Source organism: Artemia franciscana, chromosome 1 (assembly GCF_032884065.1).
Source record: "Artemia franciscana chromosome 1, ASM3288406v1, whole genome shotgun sequence".
NCBI lineage: Eukaryota > Metazoa > Arthropoda > Branchiopoda > Anostraca > Artemiidae > Artemia > Artemia franciscana.
The window spans coordinates 8,693,731-8,717,131 of record NC_088863.1 but is presented as its reverse complement, the minus strand read 5'-3'; the positions used below and the strand labels follow the sequence as shown (position 1 = coordinate 8,717,131).

At 36.8% G+C, this 23,401-nt stretch overlaps 1 long non-coding RNA gene across 1 annotated transcript; it reads right to left on the bottom strand.

Moving 5' to 3' along the window:
- Positions 1–853: 853 nt before the first annotated feature.
- Positions 854–23,022, bottom strand: LOC136025085 (uncharacterized). Its single transcript, XR_010617012.1, has 3 exons — positions 22,848–23,022; positions 11,489–11,638; positions 854–1,006 (listed from the first exon to the last, which is right to left on the bottom strand). It is a non-coding gene; the product is annotated as an uncharacterized LOC136025085 (long non-coding RNA).
- Positions 23,023–23,401: the final 379 nt, after the last annotated feature.

The window sequence follows — 23,401 nt, the reverse complement described above, 5'->3', positions numbered from 1 at the left end:
GAAAACTTTTTAGAACCATGAATTGTAAGTAACTGAGGAAGTAGTAATGTTTATCAGAAGTTTTCCACTAATATTCGGCAAAAGAACAAGGGATACGTGTCCTTTGATTCCAAGGTTTTAATCCTTAGTGCCTGAAGGATGGTTTCTACAGAAATGGACATACAAACTAAGAATTATATTTTTGATTAAGTAAAGCTAGCAAGGCTTATACAGGTTACCCCTTTAAATACTGCCCATGTTTCGAGAACTGGATTTAGCCTATTCCTATGCATTTACTATTTAAATATCTCATAATATTTTTGTGACATAAAACTATTATGTTTGCCTGTTGAAATATATCGTAATATTTTTTGAGCTTCAACAGCTGTAGTGAACTGTTTCTATGAGAACATTTTTGCCATTTTCTTATATCATCTATCCGTGAGTTTTTTTGTGTTGAAAAAAAATTGCTTCAGTGGGAACTAAGGGTTATTCTTACTATCGTCATATCGGGCTTTAAACCAGGGTTTTCGAATTTATTTTATCCACTACACGAATATTGAATTTTTCTCCACCCTTAGATTTTGAAAATACCTTTTTTGGGTATTTTCATTGAAAATTGCCTGTTTTTGGCATTTGAATTGAAAAAATGACAGGTTATTGCTCCTCCTAGATATAGAAAATATACTTTGCCTTCTCTACCGGAATTTTAGAGATTTCACACTGCTGTCTTGTAAATCATAGGGATTGTTTGTAGCATTCCATGGGGTCCTGTGTAAATATATAATTACATGCGGCTTTTTCAGCGAAGCAACATATTTAGTTGTAATATAATGCACTATTTTCATACAGCCTGGTCACTTATTTTCTAGAAACTTGCATCTTTATTAGAAAACGTTTCTATGTACAAAAAAATAGTATAAAGATTGACGATGTCACGTAAACACTTGTCTGCATTGGCTACTTTTTGATTATTGGGTGCGTAGCTGGTTCTCTCTCTCTGGCCCTTCAGAATTAGGGTTCCAATCTAAAAAACAATAAGAATTCAGTCAAATGCCTTAGGTTGTTCTCTGACTGGGCAGAATATCTTGTAAATCCTTGTCCTTGTATTCATAGGAGAAATGAAATGTACTGCGATGATTAGATTTCGATGGGTGAAACTTTGATCAGTTCAGATGAAAAGTGAGTTCTTCTCAAAGGAAATAATGTTCAGATGGTTGAAAATTCGAATTAAAAAAGCTTGATAATAGTATAAATCTCTTCTCTCGTTCATTTTAAGTAAATTTACCAGATTAAAAATAAGGCACATAGTAACATATTACAACTTTCCTTGGAAACAATATAATTTCGTATTGGGCATGGCTATTGTTACAATTAAACAAATGAATAATGATGCAGATAAATAAAGAGAATAATTGCTCAAAATACGATTGTTTACAAAGGTGCAGTATTTGTATTGTGGGAGTACCAGGATAAGTCATTTTGTGACACATAGCCAATATTAGACAAAATAAAACGCAACTTTTTCAAGAAAGATTTTCTCATTTAAAGTGAGGGAATTTGAAGATGCGTCTAAACAATCGCATTTCTTATTATAAATTTAATTTTCACCAGAGTATGTCTGTCTAAACACTCCTGTCCTGTTATTCATCATAAATTTGCTCACATCAAATCGAAAAGAATTTGTTTTTAAGAGTTGTGTCTTTATTATCATACAATTCTAATGATTTATCAATTCCTCTAACTAAATTAAGAAAGTTAATTTCTCATAATAATTGGATTTAGTGACATTTAGTCTATCAAGGTGAAACTATTTTGACAATCCTATGTCATCATCACACTACCATCATCCTGTCTCATCATCAACCTAGTCTTTATACGCCTTAATGTCGAAACAGGACAGCTTATAGGATGCTACGGGTTAGAAAGATTAGCCTTAGAGGATTCTACCTTATCTTGTTGTTTAACCCGTTTTTGCATTGAAGACATTGGTGATCCCATAGCCACATGCCTACCCAAGAAAAAGTTACTGGATAATCGTGATCGTGATCATGGAAAACGACATCATGAGTAATACATGGAGTATTACTCATGATGAGTAAGGGAGCTGCTAAGTTTTTCTTGGGTTGGGAAGATATTAGTAATAAAGTACTAGGTGCTCATTTTACGAGTAAAAAGTGCAAGATATCAGTCATAGAAGTATAGGCCTACACTAGGGGATTAGTATTATACTATAGTGCTAGTATACTATACTATAGGCCTATACTAGACCCATATGGATTTTTGGGATTCGATACCGATACCGGTATAGCACCGATATAATTTTCTGATAAATTCTCCTCCGAAAGAAAACGTTACCTTAAGTTTAACCCCCCCCCCTTCTCTGCCCATATCCGTACTCACATGTTTGTCCCTGTTCTATTACACACCAAAGAAGAGCCTCTATAATTCACTTGGGATTCCAAAAAGAGTTGTTTGATTTTCTTTACCTTTTCTCATCAGCAGCTTCTGAGCACATATGAGAAATGGCAGATATTTGGTAGAAACGGCAATAGTGAAAAATAAGAAAAAACTTAATCAAAGCAGGCAGTTTAGTTACATAAACCCAAATACATGAAATCTGATTGAAAGAAGTGTAAGATATTTATTTAAATTGATTATTTAAGTCCAAATTTTAATAGTGATATTTTGAATTTTAATCATTCACATATTAATGTGAAAACTTCTCTTTACATTCATATGATATGGCCCCTTACTAACGAATCTATGCTAGGCAAACGGGATACAGGGATGCAGCTCGAGTCTTAAGGTTAGAGAAGGTATTTAAAAAATTTATCGACGGAATTGCCCACTATGGCAATAAGTGCGGATACACAAGCTGAATTTCCAAGGCAAATGGGACAATTTTACAATGTGTGGATATGCGGTGAAGACACCTTGGAAATCCCCCTCTCCCAACCTTAAAAAACCGTCCCCCTTAGCTGGGCTCTTGACTGAAAATCATGGTTTAACCCATTGAATCTTGGATCATTTACAAACGCAAGTAAACATTCATTGAACAGAATGATGATTTTTGTAGGGGCCTATTTTTTTTAGTTGTTTTGGTAGAAGATGTACGTTCCTGAAGTCACAATACATTTAGAAAACTGCTGCACCAGGTGTCTATTGACAAGCATTGACAGCAGATATGATTCGGTTTCATTTCACTCACCTTTGCTGCTCTCTCCACCATGGTTAGACTTAGCTGGTCTCTCTACCCCCAATGACTGAACAAGCAAAATTACTTGGAAAATCTGGTCCCATCTTCTGGGCAAGTTGCACATTGAAAAAAGTATATCAGCCGATAGCCGATATTTTTTTCCCGATATTCGATAGCGACCCTCATATCGGCCCGATAATATCGGTCGGCCGATATATCGATCTGGCCCTAGTATGTACCCCCTGTAGAACCGACAGATAAAGATAGTAGTAACTTTTAATAAACAGGCTTGTAGATAAAGGGATGGATGGTATCCTAGACAAGGTAAAATTGATATCCTAGACTAGGTAAAATTTAATCTCAAAAGAGAGCGTTATTGACTGTAATTAATTATTAAAGGCAATAGTAGCCCATAGCTTCATTTTAATTCCCCTAAAAATATTATTTTTTTTTATGGTGCGGGTTTTGAAAGAGGCTTAATTTACTAGTATCGAAAGAGAATGTTATTCACTGCAGTTACTAATCATTAAAAACAATGACAACCCCATAGGTTCATCCCTACTCCCAAGAAGAACGTTTTCCAGAATTTCACGAATTAGAAAAGATAATTTTAGAAGATGTCAACCTGTCTTGTGGCCAAGATCACTTTTGTGCACTATAATCTTGAAAGAGAACGTTATCTATTGCAGTAATTAATCGTTGAAAGCATATAGCTTCATCTCTATTCCTGAAAAGCATAACCTCATTCTGTCAAAAGTAGAATAGCTGAGTTTATCCACTCTTAAAATCAGGGAATGTAATTTACTATGTGACAGGGGTACAACTGCCCCCAGACCTCAGTTTGCATCTCCTTCCCCGCCTGAACTTTAGTGTCTTTGAAAATCTTGTCAAAACTAAGATATGCCTATACAAATCAAGTATCTGCACAAACAGATCAGTATTCTTTAGTATACCTTTGTCTATATGGTACTATATGACTCATTTATTATTTCTAACTTGGCTATCTTCATATGATTTTGGATAATCGCCTCTAACTTTGCCCCCCCCCCTAGGATTTTTACGAGAATACGCCCCTGCTTAAAGTGCACGCCAATATTTTTCCTTGGCCTCAATTTTATTTACAGATTAACGGCGAAATTGTTGCTTGCCTATGACACTTGCATCGCTTGCGAGGGTGATGTAAAAAAGTAGATCATTATTGAAATTATTAGAAATTTTGAGAAAAAAAAATAGTGCAACATTGTAATTTAGAAGAAATTGAAGAAATTTAGAAGAACATGAAATTTTGGTCAATAGAATGTCCTATGTGAGTTTCTTATTTTGTTAGTTTATGGATATTTGTGAAAATAGCTTTAAAAAAAATAGTGGATTATTTTCTTTGTCGTGGGTTAAAAACGAGTTTCCCAAATGAAGTAAACTCCCCAATGGAGGAATTTTCCGGGGGAGAATTTTGTGACGTCTTTTTTTTATTAATGCGCGGAGGAATTTCCCGCGTTTGGGGGGGGGGATTTACCTTAAATTTTCTTTTCTCTAAGCTCGCAGTGATAGGCAACGGATTAACTAGTAAATATATAAATTACGCTTAATTAAGCGGTAGAAATAGTAATATTTCTATAGTAGTCTTTGCTTCCTGAATATTCCTGGATCTCATATACATATATATACATACATTCCCGCTAAATTGCTTTTGTAGTAATTTTTGCTCGTTTTAAGTTTCTTTTCTGTATATTTACCTTTCTGTTAAATTTTTTAAGTTCAATTTTTGTAAATATTTCTTGCCTCTGTTCTCCAATGACAATTCAATTGCAATTACAATTCCAGTATCAACTTCTTACGAAAAAAATATTACAAAAAGGAGTTTTATCTAAACTATTTTGACAACATTAAAAAAACGAATTATGATTCTTCCTATTAACATATATTTTTAAAATAATCCTTTCAGCTGGTATAGTAGAAGTAAACGTGCCGGCTAATCGTGGGTGTCATGTCAAATACCGGGCCGTGCAAGGTAATTGTGACTGACGTAGTAATATTTTTTAAAACTAATTTTAATGTATAATATTATTATTATGGAAACCTTCAAGAGTTATTTTTTACCTTTGTCTAAAAGGGTCGTCGCTAATATTAACGAACAAACAGCAATTCTGGTTGGTCACGCTATTTTAACATTTGAGTTTTTCTATTAAATTTTCCCTCATTATAGATTTTTCGATCATTACGTTAGAGAACAACGTTCTAGTGTGGCCTACAGTTCTAATTTAGCTATAAGGCTTCAATGCATGATAATTTTTTCCTCAGAGTCAATTCATATGAAAGGGATAGTCATATTTTTTTTACTCCTGTTCTTATGTCTGTTTCCATATTACACATGTTAACAGGTTTTCCAGTGAGGTATATCTTAACTAAATTAAAAAATAGTGTTTTTTTTTACGAAAAGTAAAGAGCAACACAAACAGAGCATTGCAACAAACTATAAGTAAACAGTGACCCATGCTAGTTTTAACTATATTTTAATAAAATATAAAGCTTAATCAAAAATAACGCTTTACTGACATAAGAAAAAATTTCACAAGTAAAATTAAACTGTGAACATCAACACCTAACCCTGTACATTTTACAAGTTTAATGACTTCAGTCTACGTTGGACAAACTTGTGAAGTATTTATGGAATTTATTACGGGCTACGAAATAAAGAGAAATTCATTACAGTTGAAATACCGAAAAACGATAGCGTAATTTTGTCAAAATCCTGGGAGGAGGGCAAAGTTGGAGCCAATTTCCCCAAATTGATGTAGAATGACAGTGAAAATGAAAAAAAAAATGTGACATGTAGCACTATAAAGGCGAGGATATACTAAAAAAAGTGACCACTGTCTCTGGAAATGACCACTGTACCCGTCAAAAAGATAAGCTATTTAAACTAATCTTGGACTATTATCTATAGCAGGGGTCTCCAAACTATGGCCCGCGGGCCACATCCGTCCCGCAGCATAATTTCATCATGCCCGCCAAACAAATCTCCGTGTGGTGGCCTTGAAAACAAAATTATCGTACGACTGGCATCGCAGAATTACTCAAAGCTGGGGCTTTCAGTACTGGTAGTTATGTGTTGTGCATTACAACCAATCAGTTGTGTACAACTGTATATTGTAGGGATGGAGGGTGAGTGGGGCTTCGTTGTATTCTGTGCGGTTATGTGAGATAGAGCGTGGGGGTGAGTGAACTGAAGTGTTGATAGGGTCTGATCGCTGATGACGTGTTGCGAGCAGTGTTGTCATCGGCTGCGTGGTGTGTGGTTAGGGTGCTTTCGCACTACGAGCAGAGCGGAATGGAGCTCAGCGGTGCGTTTGGGCATTCACATGTAAGTAGAGCGGCGGCCTTCACAACGAACCATTCGCTATGGAGGTTTTCGTGTGCTTTGTAACACCACATACAAGCCGTTTTTCCTGTAGAAATTATTTTATCCTTACGTTTTCAGATACGGAAAATACAAAGAAAAAAAAAAGTAGATCGTGAGTGTCGTCAGTTCAATGACGAATGGAAAATAAAGTACTTTTTTGTGAAAGCAAATGATAAAGCTTTATGCCTCATATGTAGAGACAGTGTTGCTGTTCTGAAGGAATACAATATTCGTCGGCACTATGAATCTAAACATGGCTCAAGTTATTCTCACATCACAGGAGCAGAACGCACTAAAAAGTTTGAATCATTTCAGCACAGTCTGCATTCTCAACAAGCTGTTTTCAGTAAGAAAATATCTGAAAATGAAACTTCAACTAGACCCAGTTACAAAGTTGCCTATGTGTTGGCTAAAAAAGGAAAACCTTTCACTGATGGTAGTATCATAAAAGAGTGTATAGTGAAAGCAGCAGGAGAGGTATGTCCAGAAAAAGTAAACCTCTTCAAAATGATAAGTCTTGGGTCAAATACTTTTGCTCGTAGAATTGAAGATTTGAGAGGCGACAGAATTTGGCAAATAAAGGAAAAAACAAAAAGCTTTTGTTGGTATTCTCTTGCTTTGGATGAATCAACTGAGGTGTATGATACCTCTCAGCTCTTAGTATTCATTCGTGGTGTTGATAGTGAATTTAAGGTGACCCAAGAATTAGCATCAGTTCACAGCATGCACAGCACAACAACAGGGAAAGACATTTTCAATGAAGTAAGTAAAACTATAACAGAATATAACCTGGAATGGAGACAAGTGCAGTGTGTGACAATTGATGGAGGAAAGAATATGTCTGGGACAAAACGGGGTTTGGTTGGGCGAATTACAACTACTTGCGAGGTTGTGGGATTCTCAAAACCCATTTTTCTGCATTGCCTTATCCATCAATAAGCATTGTGCCTAAAATATGTTGATATGTCTTGTGTCATGAAACCTGTTGTTTTTGTGGTTAATTAAATAAAAAAAAAACAAGTTTTTTTAAATTAAAGTAAGGAGCGACATTAAAACTTAAAACGAACAGAAATTACTCCGTATATGAAAGGGGCTTTTCCTCCTCAACGGCTCGCTCTTTACGCTAAAATTTGACTCTTTCTCTTGACTTTTCTCTTAACTCTACTTCTTAAAACAGTAAAAACCTTTAGCGTAAAGAGCGGGGCGTTGAGGAGGAAAAGCCCCTTTCATATACGGAGTAATTTTTGTTCGTTTTAAGTTTTAATGTCGCCCCTTGCTTTCATTTAAAAAAACTTGTGTTTTTTATTTAATTTCTGGACGTTTTTTAGTTAATGTATGTTGTTTTCTTGGCTCTTCGCACATAAATAATTAAAACGAAATTTGTATATTAACTTTTTTTTGGCTAAATGGCTTTCTCATAGTTTTAATCGGAAGATTTTGAGAAAAAATGAGACAGGGAAGAAGCCTAGTTGCCCTCCAATTTTTTGATTACTTAAAAAGGCAACTAAAACTTTTAATTTTTTTAGGGACATTTTCATTAGTAAAAAAATATACGTAATTTAAGAATTAACTTACGTAACGAAGTTCTATATTCGTCTGTCTTTATTCCGTATATAAGGGAGTTCACTCCTCGTCGATACCTCGCTCTTTACACTAAAGCTTAGATTCTGTCCCAATTCCTTATGAATGACCCTTGAATCACAAAGGCCGTAGAATAAATAGTTGAAATTACTAAAAATACTTTAGCGTAAAGAGCGAGGTATTACGAGGAGGTAAACCCTCATATGCGCAATAATTTCCGCTAGTTTGAAAATTTAATGCTGCTCCTCACTTTCAGTAGAAAAAACTCTTCATATTTATTTTTTCATTGTTTTTTAAATAATGCTAAAAAATCCTACATCCCCTTCATTGAAAGTCTCTTCCCCCATGAGAAGTTTTTCCATGGAAAGTTTCTCCCACGTACCCTCCCCACCTCCCCATTCCTGTATGTAAACACAGGTCAAAGCTTGTAACTTGCAACCCCTCCCACGGGGACTGCGGGGGAGCAAGTCGTCTCCAAAGACATAGTTATTAGGTTTATCGACTATGGTGAATAAAATGGCTATCTCAGAATTTTGATCCGGTGACTTTGGGGAAAAAATGAGCGTGGGAGGGGGCCTAGGTGCCCTCCAATTTTTTTGGTCACTTAAAAAGAGCACTAGAAATTTTAATTTCCGTTAGAATGAGCCCTCTCGCGACATTCTAGGACAACTGGGTCAATAGGATCACCCCTGGGAAAAAAACCAAAAAAAAACAATAAACACGCATCCGTGATTTGTCTTCTGGCAAAAAATGCGAAATTCCACATTTTTGTAGATAGGAGCTTGAAATTTCTACAATAAGGTTCTCTGATACACTGAATCTAATGGTGTGATTTTTGTTAAGATTGTATGACTTTTAGGGGATATTTTCCCCTATTTTCTAAAATGAGCTAAATTTTCTCAGGCTCATAACTTTTGATAGGTAAGACTAATCTTGATGAAAGTTATACATTTAAAATCAGCATTAAAATGCGATTTTTTTATGTAACTATTGGTATCAAAATTCCATTTTTTAGAGAAAAACTTTTAATATTTATTTTTTCATAGTTTTTTAAATAATGCTAGAAAATCCCCCCCCCCCCTTCATTGAAAGTCTCTTCCCCCATGATAAGTTTTTCCATGGAAAGATCCTCCCACGTACCCCCCCCCCACCTCAACTCTCCCTCCCAAACCAAAAAAATTCCCCTGAAAACGTCCGTACACTTCCCAGCAACCATTACTATATGTAAACACAGGTCAAAGTTTGTACCACGTTACCACGAACTGTTTGATTTCATTAGATCTCATGCACTCAACCATCGACAGTTCCGTGATTTCTTGAAAGAAATTGATTCGGAGTTTGTTGACTTGTCTTATTATACAGCAGTAGATGGCTTAGTTGTGGAAAGGTTTTGCTGCATTTCTTTGAGCTCTGATCACAAATTGATTTATTTCTCACAGAGAAAAATAAACCTCAGCCATTATTATCAGATAGCGAATGGATTTATAAATTGGCATTTTTTGCAGATATGACAGGTCATATGAGTCACTTGAATCTGAAATTGCAAGGCAAAACAAATTTGATCAGTGACTACTTTGTTCATGTCAAGGCATTTAGAGCAAAACTTGCGCTAATTGAAGGCCAAGTGAAAGTTAAGAATTTTGCTCATTTTTCATGTTGTGAAAAATTTCATGCAGAAAGTAAAGTTGAATTTCCTTCTTCGTTTTCATTATAGATTCTATAGAGCTTAAAGCTGGAGATATAGTTCTACCAAATTTTGTCCGTTGCTCATTCCCACATCCGTTGACCGTCACTTATATTAGAAATTAAATCAAATAACGGACGCGCGAGAAATAGGCTATCTTTTTATTGCTCTCATGATGATGCTTCTATTACCTTGAGTAGCCTACGTGACTTTGAGTTACACAAAGCTAAAGCTCTAAAGATAAACACGACTAGGGTCAAAGCTGCATTTGAAGAACTTGCCCTCCAACCCGATTTCTTCCAATCTTACATCCAGAACTCAAGCCTAACCAATTTATGTTCATCTAAGTCTACTTGAATTTGCTGACCTTTCTGAACGTATTTTTAATCAGAAAAAGAGCTCATAGTAACCTAGAGACTCTGCCAAAGATACAGTGTTCACTCAGGCTAATAAGTTTTAGTAAGAACTTGGGCTTAACGAAATTTGAAGTTGGACTTAAGGCCTTTTATTCCGTAGGCGGCAATTCGGTCAAATACAAATGTATCAGTTTTCTTTGTCGCTTCAACTAAACAACCATAAGAAGGTTGAACTTAAGGGGCTTCTCACTCAAAATTACGACTAGGCACAGGCTATCCTTGGCAATTCTTCTTGTAATTATTTATACAATATAATTTTTTATGTGTATTTATTAACCGGCAGTTTGATGTCTGCACGCTAATTATTCTCTAGACTCTGTTTAAACAGATTGCAACTAACTAACACTTGACTGAATCGCTCCTGAACAATCCGAGTGGTTAGTCCCTTGGTGTAATTTATGCATTCTCACACGCTCCGATTACTGCTGGATCTAGTCTTTTGAGGGGAATTTTTGACTTCGGAACACAAATATGTAAAGTATTTGAAGGGACTGCAGCCAGCAAGTATTTATTATAGAAATAATTTTCTGATTGTTGAATAGAATATTTTTGCTCGATTTTTTGATACCCCACAAAAACAGTGTCAAGTATAGCAATCTAGAATGCAAACCCGAAACAGGTTTTATAATTATTTTGGAATTATAAAAAAAAATAACTATTGTCGGCTTTAAGATTTGATTCGCTTTCCAATAGTCATATTATCAATAGTTGTTGATACGTATTATCCAATAGTCCAATAGTCAATAGTTCCAATAGACATGTAAAACCTCTGTGAGAGACTAGCGGTATATCAAATATTTAATTAAACCTGGCTCGTAAATTTAGGATGAAAATTAAGACCGGTGACTTTCTATTATCGAAAAATCTTGCTGGTTTTAGGTTAATTGTGAAGCTATAAAGAAAATTTAAGCAAAAAATAATTTACAAGAGAAAGTGGGCGACATTTTACAAAAACAAGCTATTTTGTTACATCGTATTTTCGTCTTCCATTTACCTTAATTTTTTTAATGTGAAACCTCACCCTTACTTCACCTAATTCAGCTATTTTTTTGCTATTTTTTAGATGCTATTTATTTTTTTTATGTTTATATAAAGTTCATATATTTTATATTATATTTGTATTATTTATTTTATATTGACTATTATTTTCAGCTGTTATTGGCTAATTTTTTAGATTTTTAGCTATAACTTTTCGACATTACCTATTAGTTTACCTTTTTTACCCTTACCTTTTCTCATGTGATTATCCTTCAGTCCAATTTTGCTTTGGTTCAACAAGAATTCTTCGATTTCTTCGACTAGTCGTGGGAATCTTGGATCTAAGATGCATGCTCGAATAAATTCGGCTGGAGGTTTCAAACTGTCTTTATTGGACATAACTGAAAAAGGATTAAAACTTGAAACAAAGGCCGATTTTATCATTCGAAAATGGTGCCAAGGATTAGTCGTGTAAGGGTTCCAGTTTTAAATGCTGCGTCCTATGTGCCATTTTAAGTCTGGCCTCTGCGCCATACCAACAAGTTCAAGTGGGCCCTTTCAACTAGCAGGTGTTACTAATTTTATTCAAGATGCAGGTGTTTGTTACGTAATAGGGGATTCCACGCCACACATATCCCTCGATTCCATGACACACATATCCCACCATTCCACGACACACATATCCCACCATTCCATGACACACGTATCTCACCATTCCACGACACACATATATCACCATTGCACAACACACATATCCCTCCATTCCGATGACAGCCAGTAGGTGTTATTGATTATGCGCAACTATTTGTTACGTAATATTGTAGTGCACCTGTATGTTACGTAGTAGGAGATACTTTACCTACGTTAGGGATGACGCATTTTCGCGTGGCTTGTTAGAGGTGAGGGAACGCCAGTCAAGCGGGGAAGCCCCGGCCGTAACTGAGGATGGTGCCCACGTGGGATGTTACGTACGTAAACCTGTATGTCAAGTAATAGGAGACTGTTTACCTCTGGTAAGGATGATGCAATCTCGCGTAACCCGTTCGAGGTCAGGGCCCGCCAGTCAAGTTGCAAATCCTTGGTTGTAACTGAGGACGGCACACACATTTTATTTTACGTAATTTCCTTTAAGATTTTTTCCTCATGGAAGCGTTATAATTCAAAGATTTTCGTCCACTTTGGAAATTGAATATGAAACCAGAGATTCCCCCAATGACCAGAATAGAGCCTTAGCCATCTGGACCAGAACTATTCATAATATTTTGATTCGGGAAACAGTTCTACGTGACAAGCTGTTTCCCCTCACCCAGAGAATTCACTTCATGGTTTCTAGGTCGATTAAATGGATTGCTTGTATCCTAAGCATTGTAACTGAGCCGAGCAAGTATCCAAAATTGTTTTTGTCCATTGCTCTATCAGACATACCTGCATGAAACATTGTATTAATTTAAATCTTGGTACTAGCAAAATCGCATTTCGAACGTGCCTTAAGTATTACACCTTATGCAACAGGAGCATCATTACTTACAATAGTGATAATAAGAAAAAAGTCAACTTCAAAATATGTTTTCTCGCTAGTAAATGGAAGACGCAAACGAAGAAAAAAGAGAGCCTTTTTTGCATTCAGTTCAAGATGGGTCATTAATTTGAAAATTATTTCGCTAGATTCAAAACCTACTATACTAGGTGAATAAGCTTCGTTCAAGAATGGATCCACAGTCTAAACTAGGGTCCAGGAAGGTGTATTCAAGTACCAATTCCTTTATTTCAGAACAGGTTGTTTTCACTAAATTCGAAAGCTACTGTGCTAGGTGAATAAGGTTTGCTCAAGAATGGATTCACATTCTAAACTAGGGCCCAGGAAGGTGCCCATTTAGAGATTTTTCTTAAAGAATAATCTAAGCTTGCTCAAGACATTGAAGAATAGTCCATTCTTAGAGAGTGCTTAGAGATTTTTTCTTCGTGGATGATATAAATTTGCTCAAAACGGAAGAAAATAGTCCTTCTTAGAGAATTTTTAGATATATTTTCTTAGAAAATGATATAAAGTTGCTCAAAACATAGGAAAATAGTCCTTCTAGAGAACTTTTAGAGATATTTTCCTAGAGAATGATGTAAACTTGCTCAAAACATAGGAAAATAGTCCTCCTTAGAGAATATTTAGAGATGTTGCCTTAGAGACTGATCTAAGCTTGCTCAAAACAAAAAACATCAGTTTACACTAGAATCCATCATTTAAATTTAAGGAAAATTACCAATAGCGTTTCTTCTGATGACTCGTAGCAGTTGACACCACCGTGCTACAACATGGCTGGCCTTCTGGTACCCCTCGTCGTTCCTAAGACATTTTTTAGATATTTTCTTGTTAAAAATATGCTTTAAGTCCACTGGTTCGTGCATCTGCAAGCCAACCTTAACGTGATACACCATGTCAATTCAAACCAACGTGACAATATGTGGCCGCACTGTGACATCCCTGTGATACATAGTATCATTCCTAGGGTATTTTACAGATATTTTCTTGTTAAAAATCATGCTATCAATTCATTGGTTCATGTTTTTGCAAGCCAACTCTACGTGATATACCATGTCAATTCACGCCACCGTGCCATACTATAACTATCCCTCTGGATCCTATGGCACCCCTCATCATTCTTCAAGCATTTTCATATATTTTCTTGTTATAAATCATGCTTTAAATTCATTGGTTTGTGCTTTCGAAAGCCACCCTCAACGTGATGCACCATGTCAATTCAAGCCACCGAGACAATATGTGGCTGCGCCAAGACATCCCTGTAATATATATTATCATTACTAAGGCATTTTCCAGATTTTTTTTGTAAAAAATCATTCTTTAAATCCATTGGTTCATGTTTTTGCAATTCCACCCTCCGTGATACACCATGTCAATTCATGCCACCGTACCAGACTATGACTGGCCCTCTGGCACCCCTTATCATCCCTAAAACATTTTTCAGATATTTTTATACTGAAAATCATACTTTAAATCCATTGGCTAATGTTTTCGCAAGCCAACCATCCTTGATACACCATGTCAATTCACGCCAACGTGCCACACTATGACTGGCCCTCTGGCACCCTTCATCATTCCTAAGACATTTTTCAGATATTTTCTTGCTACAAATATGCTTAAATTATGTCAATTCACGCCACCGCACCACACTATGACTGGGCCTCTGGCACACTATGGCACCTCTCATAATTCCTAAGAAATTTTTCAGATTTTTTTTCAATAAATTGATATCCAATTCCGATTCCCTCGCTTCTGCCACCCCCCCCCCCCCGTTACAACGGGTCCACCTTTGATTATTCTGGCTTCCACTCCGATTCAACCGGTCCCAGCTCCTACTGTGCCCGCTCCGATCCCAGTTCAAGATCCGGTTTTCGTTTACGTTAGTTCCGGATCCCCAACTTCTGACCCCTATTCCACAGTTCGGATTCCACCAATTCCGCTCCAAGTTTCACCGATTCAAAGATTTTGTGTGCGGCTGCCTCTGGGGTAACCTATGGCTGGTCATTGACATTAGCTAGTTTATTGCACGTTTTCGAACAGAATTACTTGTACATTGGAAGGATAAACACTCACGTCTTATTTTAAAAGGTGAAGATGAAACCTCTCAAGAAAGCGTGTGTTTATGATAAAGTTGTCGTGGCATTGAATGCTGACAAAGAGAAATATTTGAACTACGAAATAAGCATTATGGGTATCCTATTGGAAATGTATGCTTACGTTGTCATGACAGTGAGGGGTTAAATTCCTTTAAAGTGCCCAAGGATTTCCATCATCAAAACGGTGGATATGCGAGAGTAACATTTCCTGAGATTATTTCTCAAAGAGAAAGCATACATAAGACTTTTAGTTGATGACGAAGGGCAATTTCTTGCTTATGCTTTTGGTAACCCATTACCCGTTTGTAGATCCTATTGCAATCTTTCTGGTATTAGCATTAAAGCTGCCAAACCTCCAACCTATGTTTTGATAATGTCGTAATAGACGGTGAAACCGTAAGTAGAATAAAAAGGGAATTGACAGCCAACATCACCAGAGAATATAAAGATGGATTGAGGAAAAACAAAGCACCGGCTAACTTTACTACTACCATCATGGTTTTATGCTGAAATGTATAGTGAGGTTGTTAAAAGTTGTGCATGACCCCAAAATGGAATATGTGACATATCGAGAGAAAACATGATGAAGTATTTTATGCGATTGATTCAAAGCATTTATTTTTAAGGTGATATCCCACATGCCATTATTTAAAATTTTTGCATTACTTTATTATATTTCCATTATTTTTAGGGTGCGCTAACAACTCCATCGTTTAGAATGTTTATTCAAAAGTCAGAGATGCAAGAAAAGGAATTTTCAGAGATGAAGGTATAGGGGGTCAGAAGGGGTCTAATAGTGTCTAAAATAGGTTAACAGGGCTTTTGCCGAATTCTGAGAGATGGACAGGATTCTTTTTTTCAAAGTCCAAATACTGAGACAGGCAAACAAACTGTCAAACCCACGGGCACAGAGAGAGAGAGAAAAAAACACACACTGTCAGACACTCAGGCAGGGTGAGAGGGAGAGACAAAAAAAAAACAGACAGAAACACTGAGTCAGACACACAGGCACGGTGATAGAGAGACAAAAACACAAACATACAGAGTCAGGGACAAAAACAAAGACAGACAAAGAGTCAGGAAAACACACAATCAGAGACACAGGCGCGGTGAGAGAGGAACAGAAACACACACAAACACACAGAGTCAGGCAGAAAAACACACGAAGATAGACACAGACACAGGCAAAAGTACAGTCAGACACACAGGCACGGCGAGAGATAGAGACAAACAACACATAAAAAAATATGGAGTCGGGCAACCAAACACACAAAAACACACACAGCGACAGGTGAAAACACAATCAGACACACAGGCACGGTGAGAGATAAATAAAAACACGTACAAACAGACAGACAAACGAAGACAGGCAAATGTAGAGTCAGACGCACAGGCACAGTGGGAGACAGAGAGACAAAAAATACAGAAATATAGTCAGACAAGCAAACACACAAATATGGACACAGAGACGGGCCATCACACACTCAGACACACAGGCACGGTGAGAAAAATACTAAAAACGCACATAAAAGCACACAGAGTTAAACACACAAGCACTCAAAGACAGACACAGAGACAGGCAAACACAAAGTCAGACACATAGACATGTTGAAAGAGACGAAAATACATACAAAAATATAGAGCCAGACAAAACAAGCACAGAGAGAGAGAGAGAGAGAGAGAGAGAGAGAGAGAGAGAGAGAGAGAGAGAGAGAGAGAGAGAGAGAGAGAAATGCATACAAACACAAAGAGTCAGACACAGAAACACACAGACATAGAAAGACACAGGCACGGAGAGAGAGAGAAAAAAAGAAACAAAAAGACATACAAAGACACAGACTCGGAGAAACAAACACGCAGAGAAAGACACAGAGAAAGGCAAACAGACACTCGGACACACAAGTACGGTGAGAGAGAGACAAAAACACAGAAACACACGTAGACAGACACGGACAAAAGCAAACAGGCACTCAGACACACAGGCATAGAGAGAGATAGAGAGAGAAAAAACACATACAAACACACAGAAGCACAAAGACAGACACACAGACAGGCAAACATACGCTCAGACACACGGACACGGTGAGAAAGGAACAAAAACACACACACAAACACGGAGTCAGACATAGAAACGCACAAAGACAGACACTTGACCACTAAAAGTTGAAGCCTCCCTCAGCACGGGTACCAGCAACCAACCAATAACTAACCCAGATACCCGCAACCAAGATGTCGCTCCCCGGGTGCCTGCAGCCGACTTGTTTTAACTGCTAGAAAAACAACGGGGTTTGTTCTTAAGGATACAACCTTTTCTTAAGTGCTACTAGGTTAGGTTAACCTAACCTGCACAAGGTAGGTTAGGTTAAATGGCGTGCCACTTAACCTAACCTAGCATAACTGTGTATGTCAGGTTAACCTAACCTAATAGCACGTAAAAAACGGCCGAATCCTTAAAATCATTGTGAGTTTGCATAAAATACCCATATGAACCACATTGCTTTTCTAGCTATCGAAACAGGTCGTCTGCAGGTACCTGGGGTGCGACATGTAGGTTGCAGATACGCGGGTTAGCTATTGGATGGTTGTAGGTACCCGTGCTGAGGATGCTGATACTTTTAGTGGTCAGATGTCTGTTGAGTATCTGTTTGCCTGTCTTAGTGTCTGTTTCTGTGCCTTTGTGTGTCTGACTCGGTGTCTCTGTATGTATTTTGTCTCTTTCTATGTGTGTCTGAGCGTCTGTTTTCCTGTCTCTGTGTTTAGCTTTGTGGGTTCGTTTGTCTGACTCTGTTTGTTTGTGTGTGTATTTTTTTTCTCTCTCTCTCTCTCTCTCTCTCTCTCTCTCTCTCTTAGTCTATGTGGGCTTGTTTGTCTTATTATGTGTTTTTGTCTCTCTCTCACCGTGCCTGTGCGTCTGACTGTGCGTTTGCCTGCTCTGTTTCTGTCTTTGTGTGTTTTTGTGCCTGACTCTGTGTGTTTATGTGTGTGTTTAGTCTCTTTGTCACCATACTTGTATCTCTCTTTCTCTGTCTGTCTGCCTCTGTGTAGTCTCTCTTACCGTGCCTGTCTCTGTTTCTGTCTTTGTGTTTGTATGTGTCTGAATATTTGTGTTTTGTGTGTGGCTGTTTTTTGTCTCTCTCTCACCGTGCATGTGTATCTGAATTTGTCTTTGCCTGTCTTTGTGTCTATCTTTGTTGTTTATTTGTCTGACTCTTTATGTTTGTGTGTATTTTTTGTCTCTCTCACCGTGCGTATGTGTCTAACTCTGTCATTGCCTTTCTCCGTGTCTGTCTTCTTTTGTCTGTGTGTTTGCATGTTTTGTTGTCTCTCTCTCACTGTTCCTGTATGTCTGATTTTGTGTTTGCCTGTTTCTGTGGTTATTTCGTAGAATCTGTTTCCCGAATCAAAACATTAGGAATAGATTACTGGTCCAACTGTCTAGGGCTCTAATCCGTTGAGGTGGAATCCCTTCTAAATCCTAACGTGTACATAAAATCTTTCGAGTATAAAGATTTCCTGAGAAAAACAACTTGAAAGAAAAAGTGCCTTCAAAGGAAAATGAAATCCTGAAGAAAAAACGCCTTTAAATAAAAAGAAATCCTGACGAAAAAAATAATAAGGTGTAATATAAAGGTTCCCCGAGGGGGCCTGAAGAAGCAGTTCACGTTAGAATGCGTCATCTTAACATAAGTAAACATTCCCCTACTACATGACAACGAAAGAAATCTTGGTGTGTCTTGCGAAAAAGTCTTGTCGGTGGAATTGGTTATTAAGGGCTCCCCGATGGAATTGGATGCTAGGGCCCCCTCCCCCTCCATGGGAATTGAATGCTAAGGGACCCTGCTGGAATTGCTCGCTAGTTTCCCGGTTGAAGTAGATGCCAGGGCCCCAGTGGTTAGGCTAGGGGAGCGGTAAAATTGGATTCTAGGGCTCCGGTGGAATTGGATGCTAGGGGGCCCTGTTGGTAAGGTTAGGTTAGGAGGCTGGTGAAATTGGATGCTAGCCCCCTCTCCGTTGTAATTTGATGCTAGGGGCCCGATGAAATCGAATTCTATGCCCCGATAGAATTGGATGCTAGGGCTCCGGTGGTTAGGTTAGGGGGCCCTGTGAAATTGGATGCTAGGTCCATCCAATTCCAATGAAATTGGGTGCTAGGGTCCCTCGTTGGAATTGGTTGTTAGGGTCCAGCGTCTTGAAGGTTCCCTACTAGCGGGCCCCTGAAAGTGTTTTTAAAGAACCAAAGAAACTATGATGTAACAGACACCTGCATCTCTTAGAAACCATTCCCTATGACGTAACATTCACCTGCACCTTGCCCAAGGGGGTCGCTGTTCAACTTAAATCATGAAAGAGAGAAAGGCTGAGCGACTATGGGTGTTGTAGAATCCACAGGGCGGTCACTACTCATTCTCTAAGAAAACACATCTAAATATTCTCTAAGAAGGACTATTTTCCTGTTTTCAGCAATTTTGTATCATTCTCTGGGAAAATATCTCTAAGAAACGACTCTAAAATTCTCTAAGATGGACCATTTTTCTATATTTTGAGCAAGTTTATATTATTCTCTAAGAGAATATCTCTAAAAATTCTCTAAGTAAGACCATTTTCCAATGTTTTGAGCAAGCTTGGATCATTTTCTAGAAAAACATCTCTAAAAAGGTACTTGAGAACATTTTCCTGGGCCCTATATTAGAGTGTGAATCCATTCCTGAGCGCACATTACTCACCTTGCACAGTAGCTTTCGAATTTAGCGAGAATGAACTCCTCTGAAATAAAGGAATTGGTACTTGATAACACCTTCCCGGGCTCTAGTTTAGACTGTGAATCCATTCCTGAGCGTACCTAATTCACCTAGCATATTAGATTATGAATTTAGCAAAGTAATTTTTAAATTTATGACCCATCTTGAACCGAATGCTAAAAAGTGTCTCCTTTTGTTCGTTTGCGTCTTTTATTTACCAGCAAGAAAACGCATTGTGAAGTTGACATTTTTTATTATTATAACTGTTTGAAGAAATGAGGCTTCTGCTGCATAAAGTGTAATATTTAAGGCCAATTCAAAATATTATTTTGCTAGCACCAAGATTTGAATTAAAAAAATGTGGTATGCGGGTGTGTCTAATGATGCAATAGACAACAACAATGTTTGCTACTTGTGCGGCTTGGTGACAATCTTTTAAGTACATGTAATCCATTTAATCGTTCCAGCAACTATGCACCAAATTCTCTGGGCGGGGGAAACAGCTTTTCGCGTAGATTTCGTTGCCCGAATCAAAATATTATGAATAGTTTGCTGGTACAGATGGTTAAGCCTCTGACCTGGTCATTGGAAATCTCTCGTTTTATGTTCAATTCCTAAAGCGGTCAAAACTCTTTGGATTATAAGGGTTCCTTGAGAAAAAAATCTTGAAGAAGATGTCTCAAAGAAAAAAAAGGAAAGAAAATCTTGCATGAAATGAAACATCTCTTAAAGTATTACATTACATCTCATGAGTGTGCCGTCCTCAGTTACAACCAGGGATTCCCCGATTGACTGGCGGCTCTGACCCTTAGCAATTCACGCAAGATTGTGTCATCGTTCACACAGGTAAACAATCTCCTATTACTTAACATACAAGTGTACCTGCGTAACATCCCAGGTATGCGCTGTCCTCAGTTGCAACTGGGGATCCCCCAATTGACTGGCGCGCCCTGACCTCTAAAAAGTCACGCGAGAATGCGTCATTCTTATGACAACCTCCTACTACGTAACATTTAGATGTACTATAGTATTACATAACAAACAGGTGCCTATAATCAATAACACCCGCTGGCTGTCGTCAGAATGGAGGGATATGTGTGTCGTAGAATGGTGGGATATGTGTGTCGTGGAATGGTGGGACATGTGCGTCGTGGAATTCCCTATTACGTAACAAACACCTACATCTTGAAGAAAATTAATAACACGTACTGGTTAATAGGACACGCTTGAGCTCGTTGCTAGGGCACAGCGGCTGGATTTGCAATGACACATAGGGCGAAGTGTTTAAAACTGGAGCCCCTACACTACTAGAATCGCTTTACTTATCTTTATTTCTGAATAAATTTCGATAGTTTTGACTGGTTAAGCAGTGTAAGAACAAGACGACAGAAAAATATTGTGATTTTTGGCTTTTTATGGTGTAAAACTATCATTGTTAAACTGTTTATTGGATGTTTAATTACTTTAAGCTTTTAAACAAATATGTCAAATTGTTGTTTAGAAGTAATAAAAAGAACTGCTTTTAAATTTATTTAAAATAGAAACTTTTGATTTTGTTATGATTGCAAGGTATGTGTTTCAAGGCCGTAGCCAGGGGGATTGACCCTCCCCCCCAAAAAAATTCTGACTCGTAAAAACGTACCAAAAAGGAATATAAACAAATTTTTGATCCATTCTTTAAAGTTTCTGGTGACCACCCTTACCCCCCTCCGAAAAAATCCTGGATATGGCCCTGATGTGTTTCTTTACATTTCTTTGAAGTTAACAAGTTGGTTGATTAATTTAGGCTCAATTAAAATCATTAATTTCAACACACAAGCTATCAGTTCAAGCAATGAAGGGATGAACTGGGAATTCGATAGCTATCTTGTGATTTTTATTAAAATAAGATTTATAGGCCATCCAATTGAGTCAGGTCCAATTGATTAGTCTGATTCTCTTGCCTCCTGTTCGCTATGAAGATAACTGGATCTATATATTCCTCCCGAAATATATATTTATCAAAATATGTATTTATTTGTTCTCTACTCAAATATAGAAATAGTTGAAAATTGAATTACGTAACCTTTAGTATGAAAATTAGTTCTGAATAATATCAAGGGCTGAAAAAATAAAATACAATTATGCTCCTTTAAAACAGCCTTTCGTTAAAAAGTACAAAATCTGAACCCCCCCCCCCCAACCCTAAATTTTTTTAACATCTGGGTAATTTTTATTCAAAAAAAATTATTATTAGCCGCCTTCTCCCTCTGTATTATTTTTTTAATATTATGCTCCCACCAAAAAAAAACTGCAAGAGGATACTAATAAAATATAGGATATTAATAAAATGAAATAAAAACTTTTTGTGAATTAAATGTTTATTAAATGTTTAATAAACATTTATTAAGCATTAAGTATATTAAATGTAAAAAATATCTATAAATAACATTTTAGTGTTCTATTTTATAGTTCAGGGACATACGCTGGGGTGGCCTTAGTGCCTGGTCCCTCTCCCCTGAAATCTGAAAATCTTCTCAATTTATTGGTACTTTTTATTCATGTTATCAAATATAATTTGTTTTCTTTGTCATTTCCACCCTCCCCCAGGGTGGAAAAAATATCCTGCGTACAGCATTGTCATAACAACATATAATGCAATACATAATATATACAATATAATATAATATAATATATAGATATATATATATATATATATATATATATATATATATATATATATATATATATATATATATATATATATATATATATATATATATATATATATAATATGTAAAATATAAAATATACAATATATAAGAACAATATATAATGTCAATGGCCTATACAATGGTGAAGAATGCCATGCAGATAAATGTTAAAAATAACTTTTTGCTTCACTCTTAAATAAATTTCTCTTTGTTTTATATGTATACTTTGGAATAAATGGTGTGTCTTACAGAAGCATAATTATATCCCCCTTTACCCTCTTTACCCCCGGTTATGAGTTAAATCTTCTGGATTTTATATTTTTATTCTCATTGTTTTATAGTTTAGTATGTTTTAGTCTTATTGCTTGTTCCTGATTATTGGAAGCTCTCCAAAACCAGGTGAGGAAACAACGTGAACCGATAGTTTTGTTTTATTTATTTTCGAGGTATAGGCGCAATGAAAACATCCGTGTTTCCTCTGCAGAAAATCCTTTCTATGAGTAACAAAAAAAAATTAGTAGTGACTTTTTTTTCTTATATGGATTTACCTTCCGCGTCTGATTAATTTTGATCCTTTTTCTGGATGTCCTTAATATTTCCTTTAATTTCAGTAAAATTCTATACTTTGACACTGTTTAACACACAAAAATAGTTAAATATTTGACTTTTCGATAACTGATCATGAGCACAGTTTAATGTTATATATTCTTTCTACTGTGATCATGAGGAACAACACTGAAGGCGAAAATTTTTGTCAAATATCCACCTAGCGGAAAATGCTTTTCTAGAAATAGATGGCACTGAATAACTGAAAAAGCTTAGGTTTATTAACGATGTAGAATAATAAAATTGTAACCAGTTACAAACGGTTTTGTTAATCCATATCTGTGCTAACAAACTCTTGTTTTGCAACGAGGGAATTTAACATTCAAACAGAGATATTTAACCTTGAAACAAATAGTATTTGTTTCACTCTGGAAAACCAGAATATCTGACGGGTCTATAATCGCAAATTGTGGAAAAGAATCACCTTCCGATATTCGGTCTGATTGTAACTGTTAAAAGTAGGCCACAAAAGCTTCACTTGGATCTTAGACCCGGC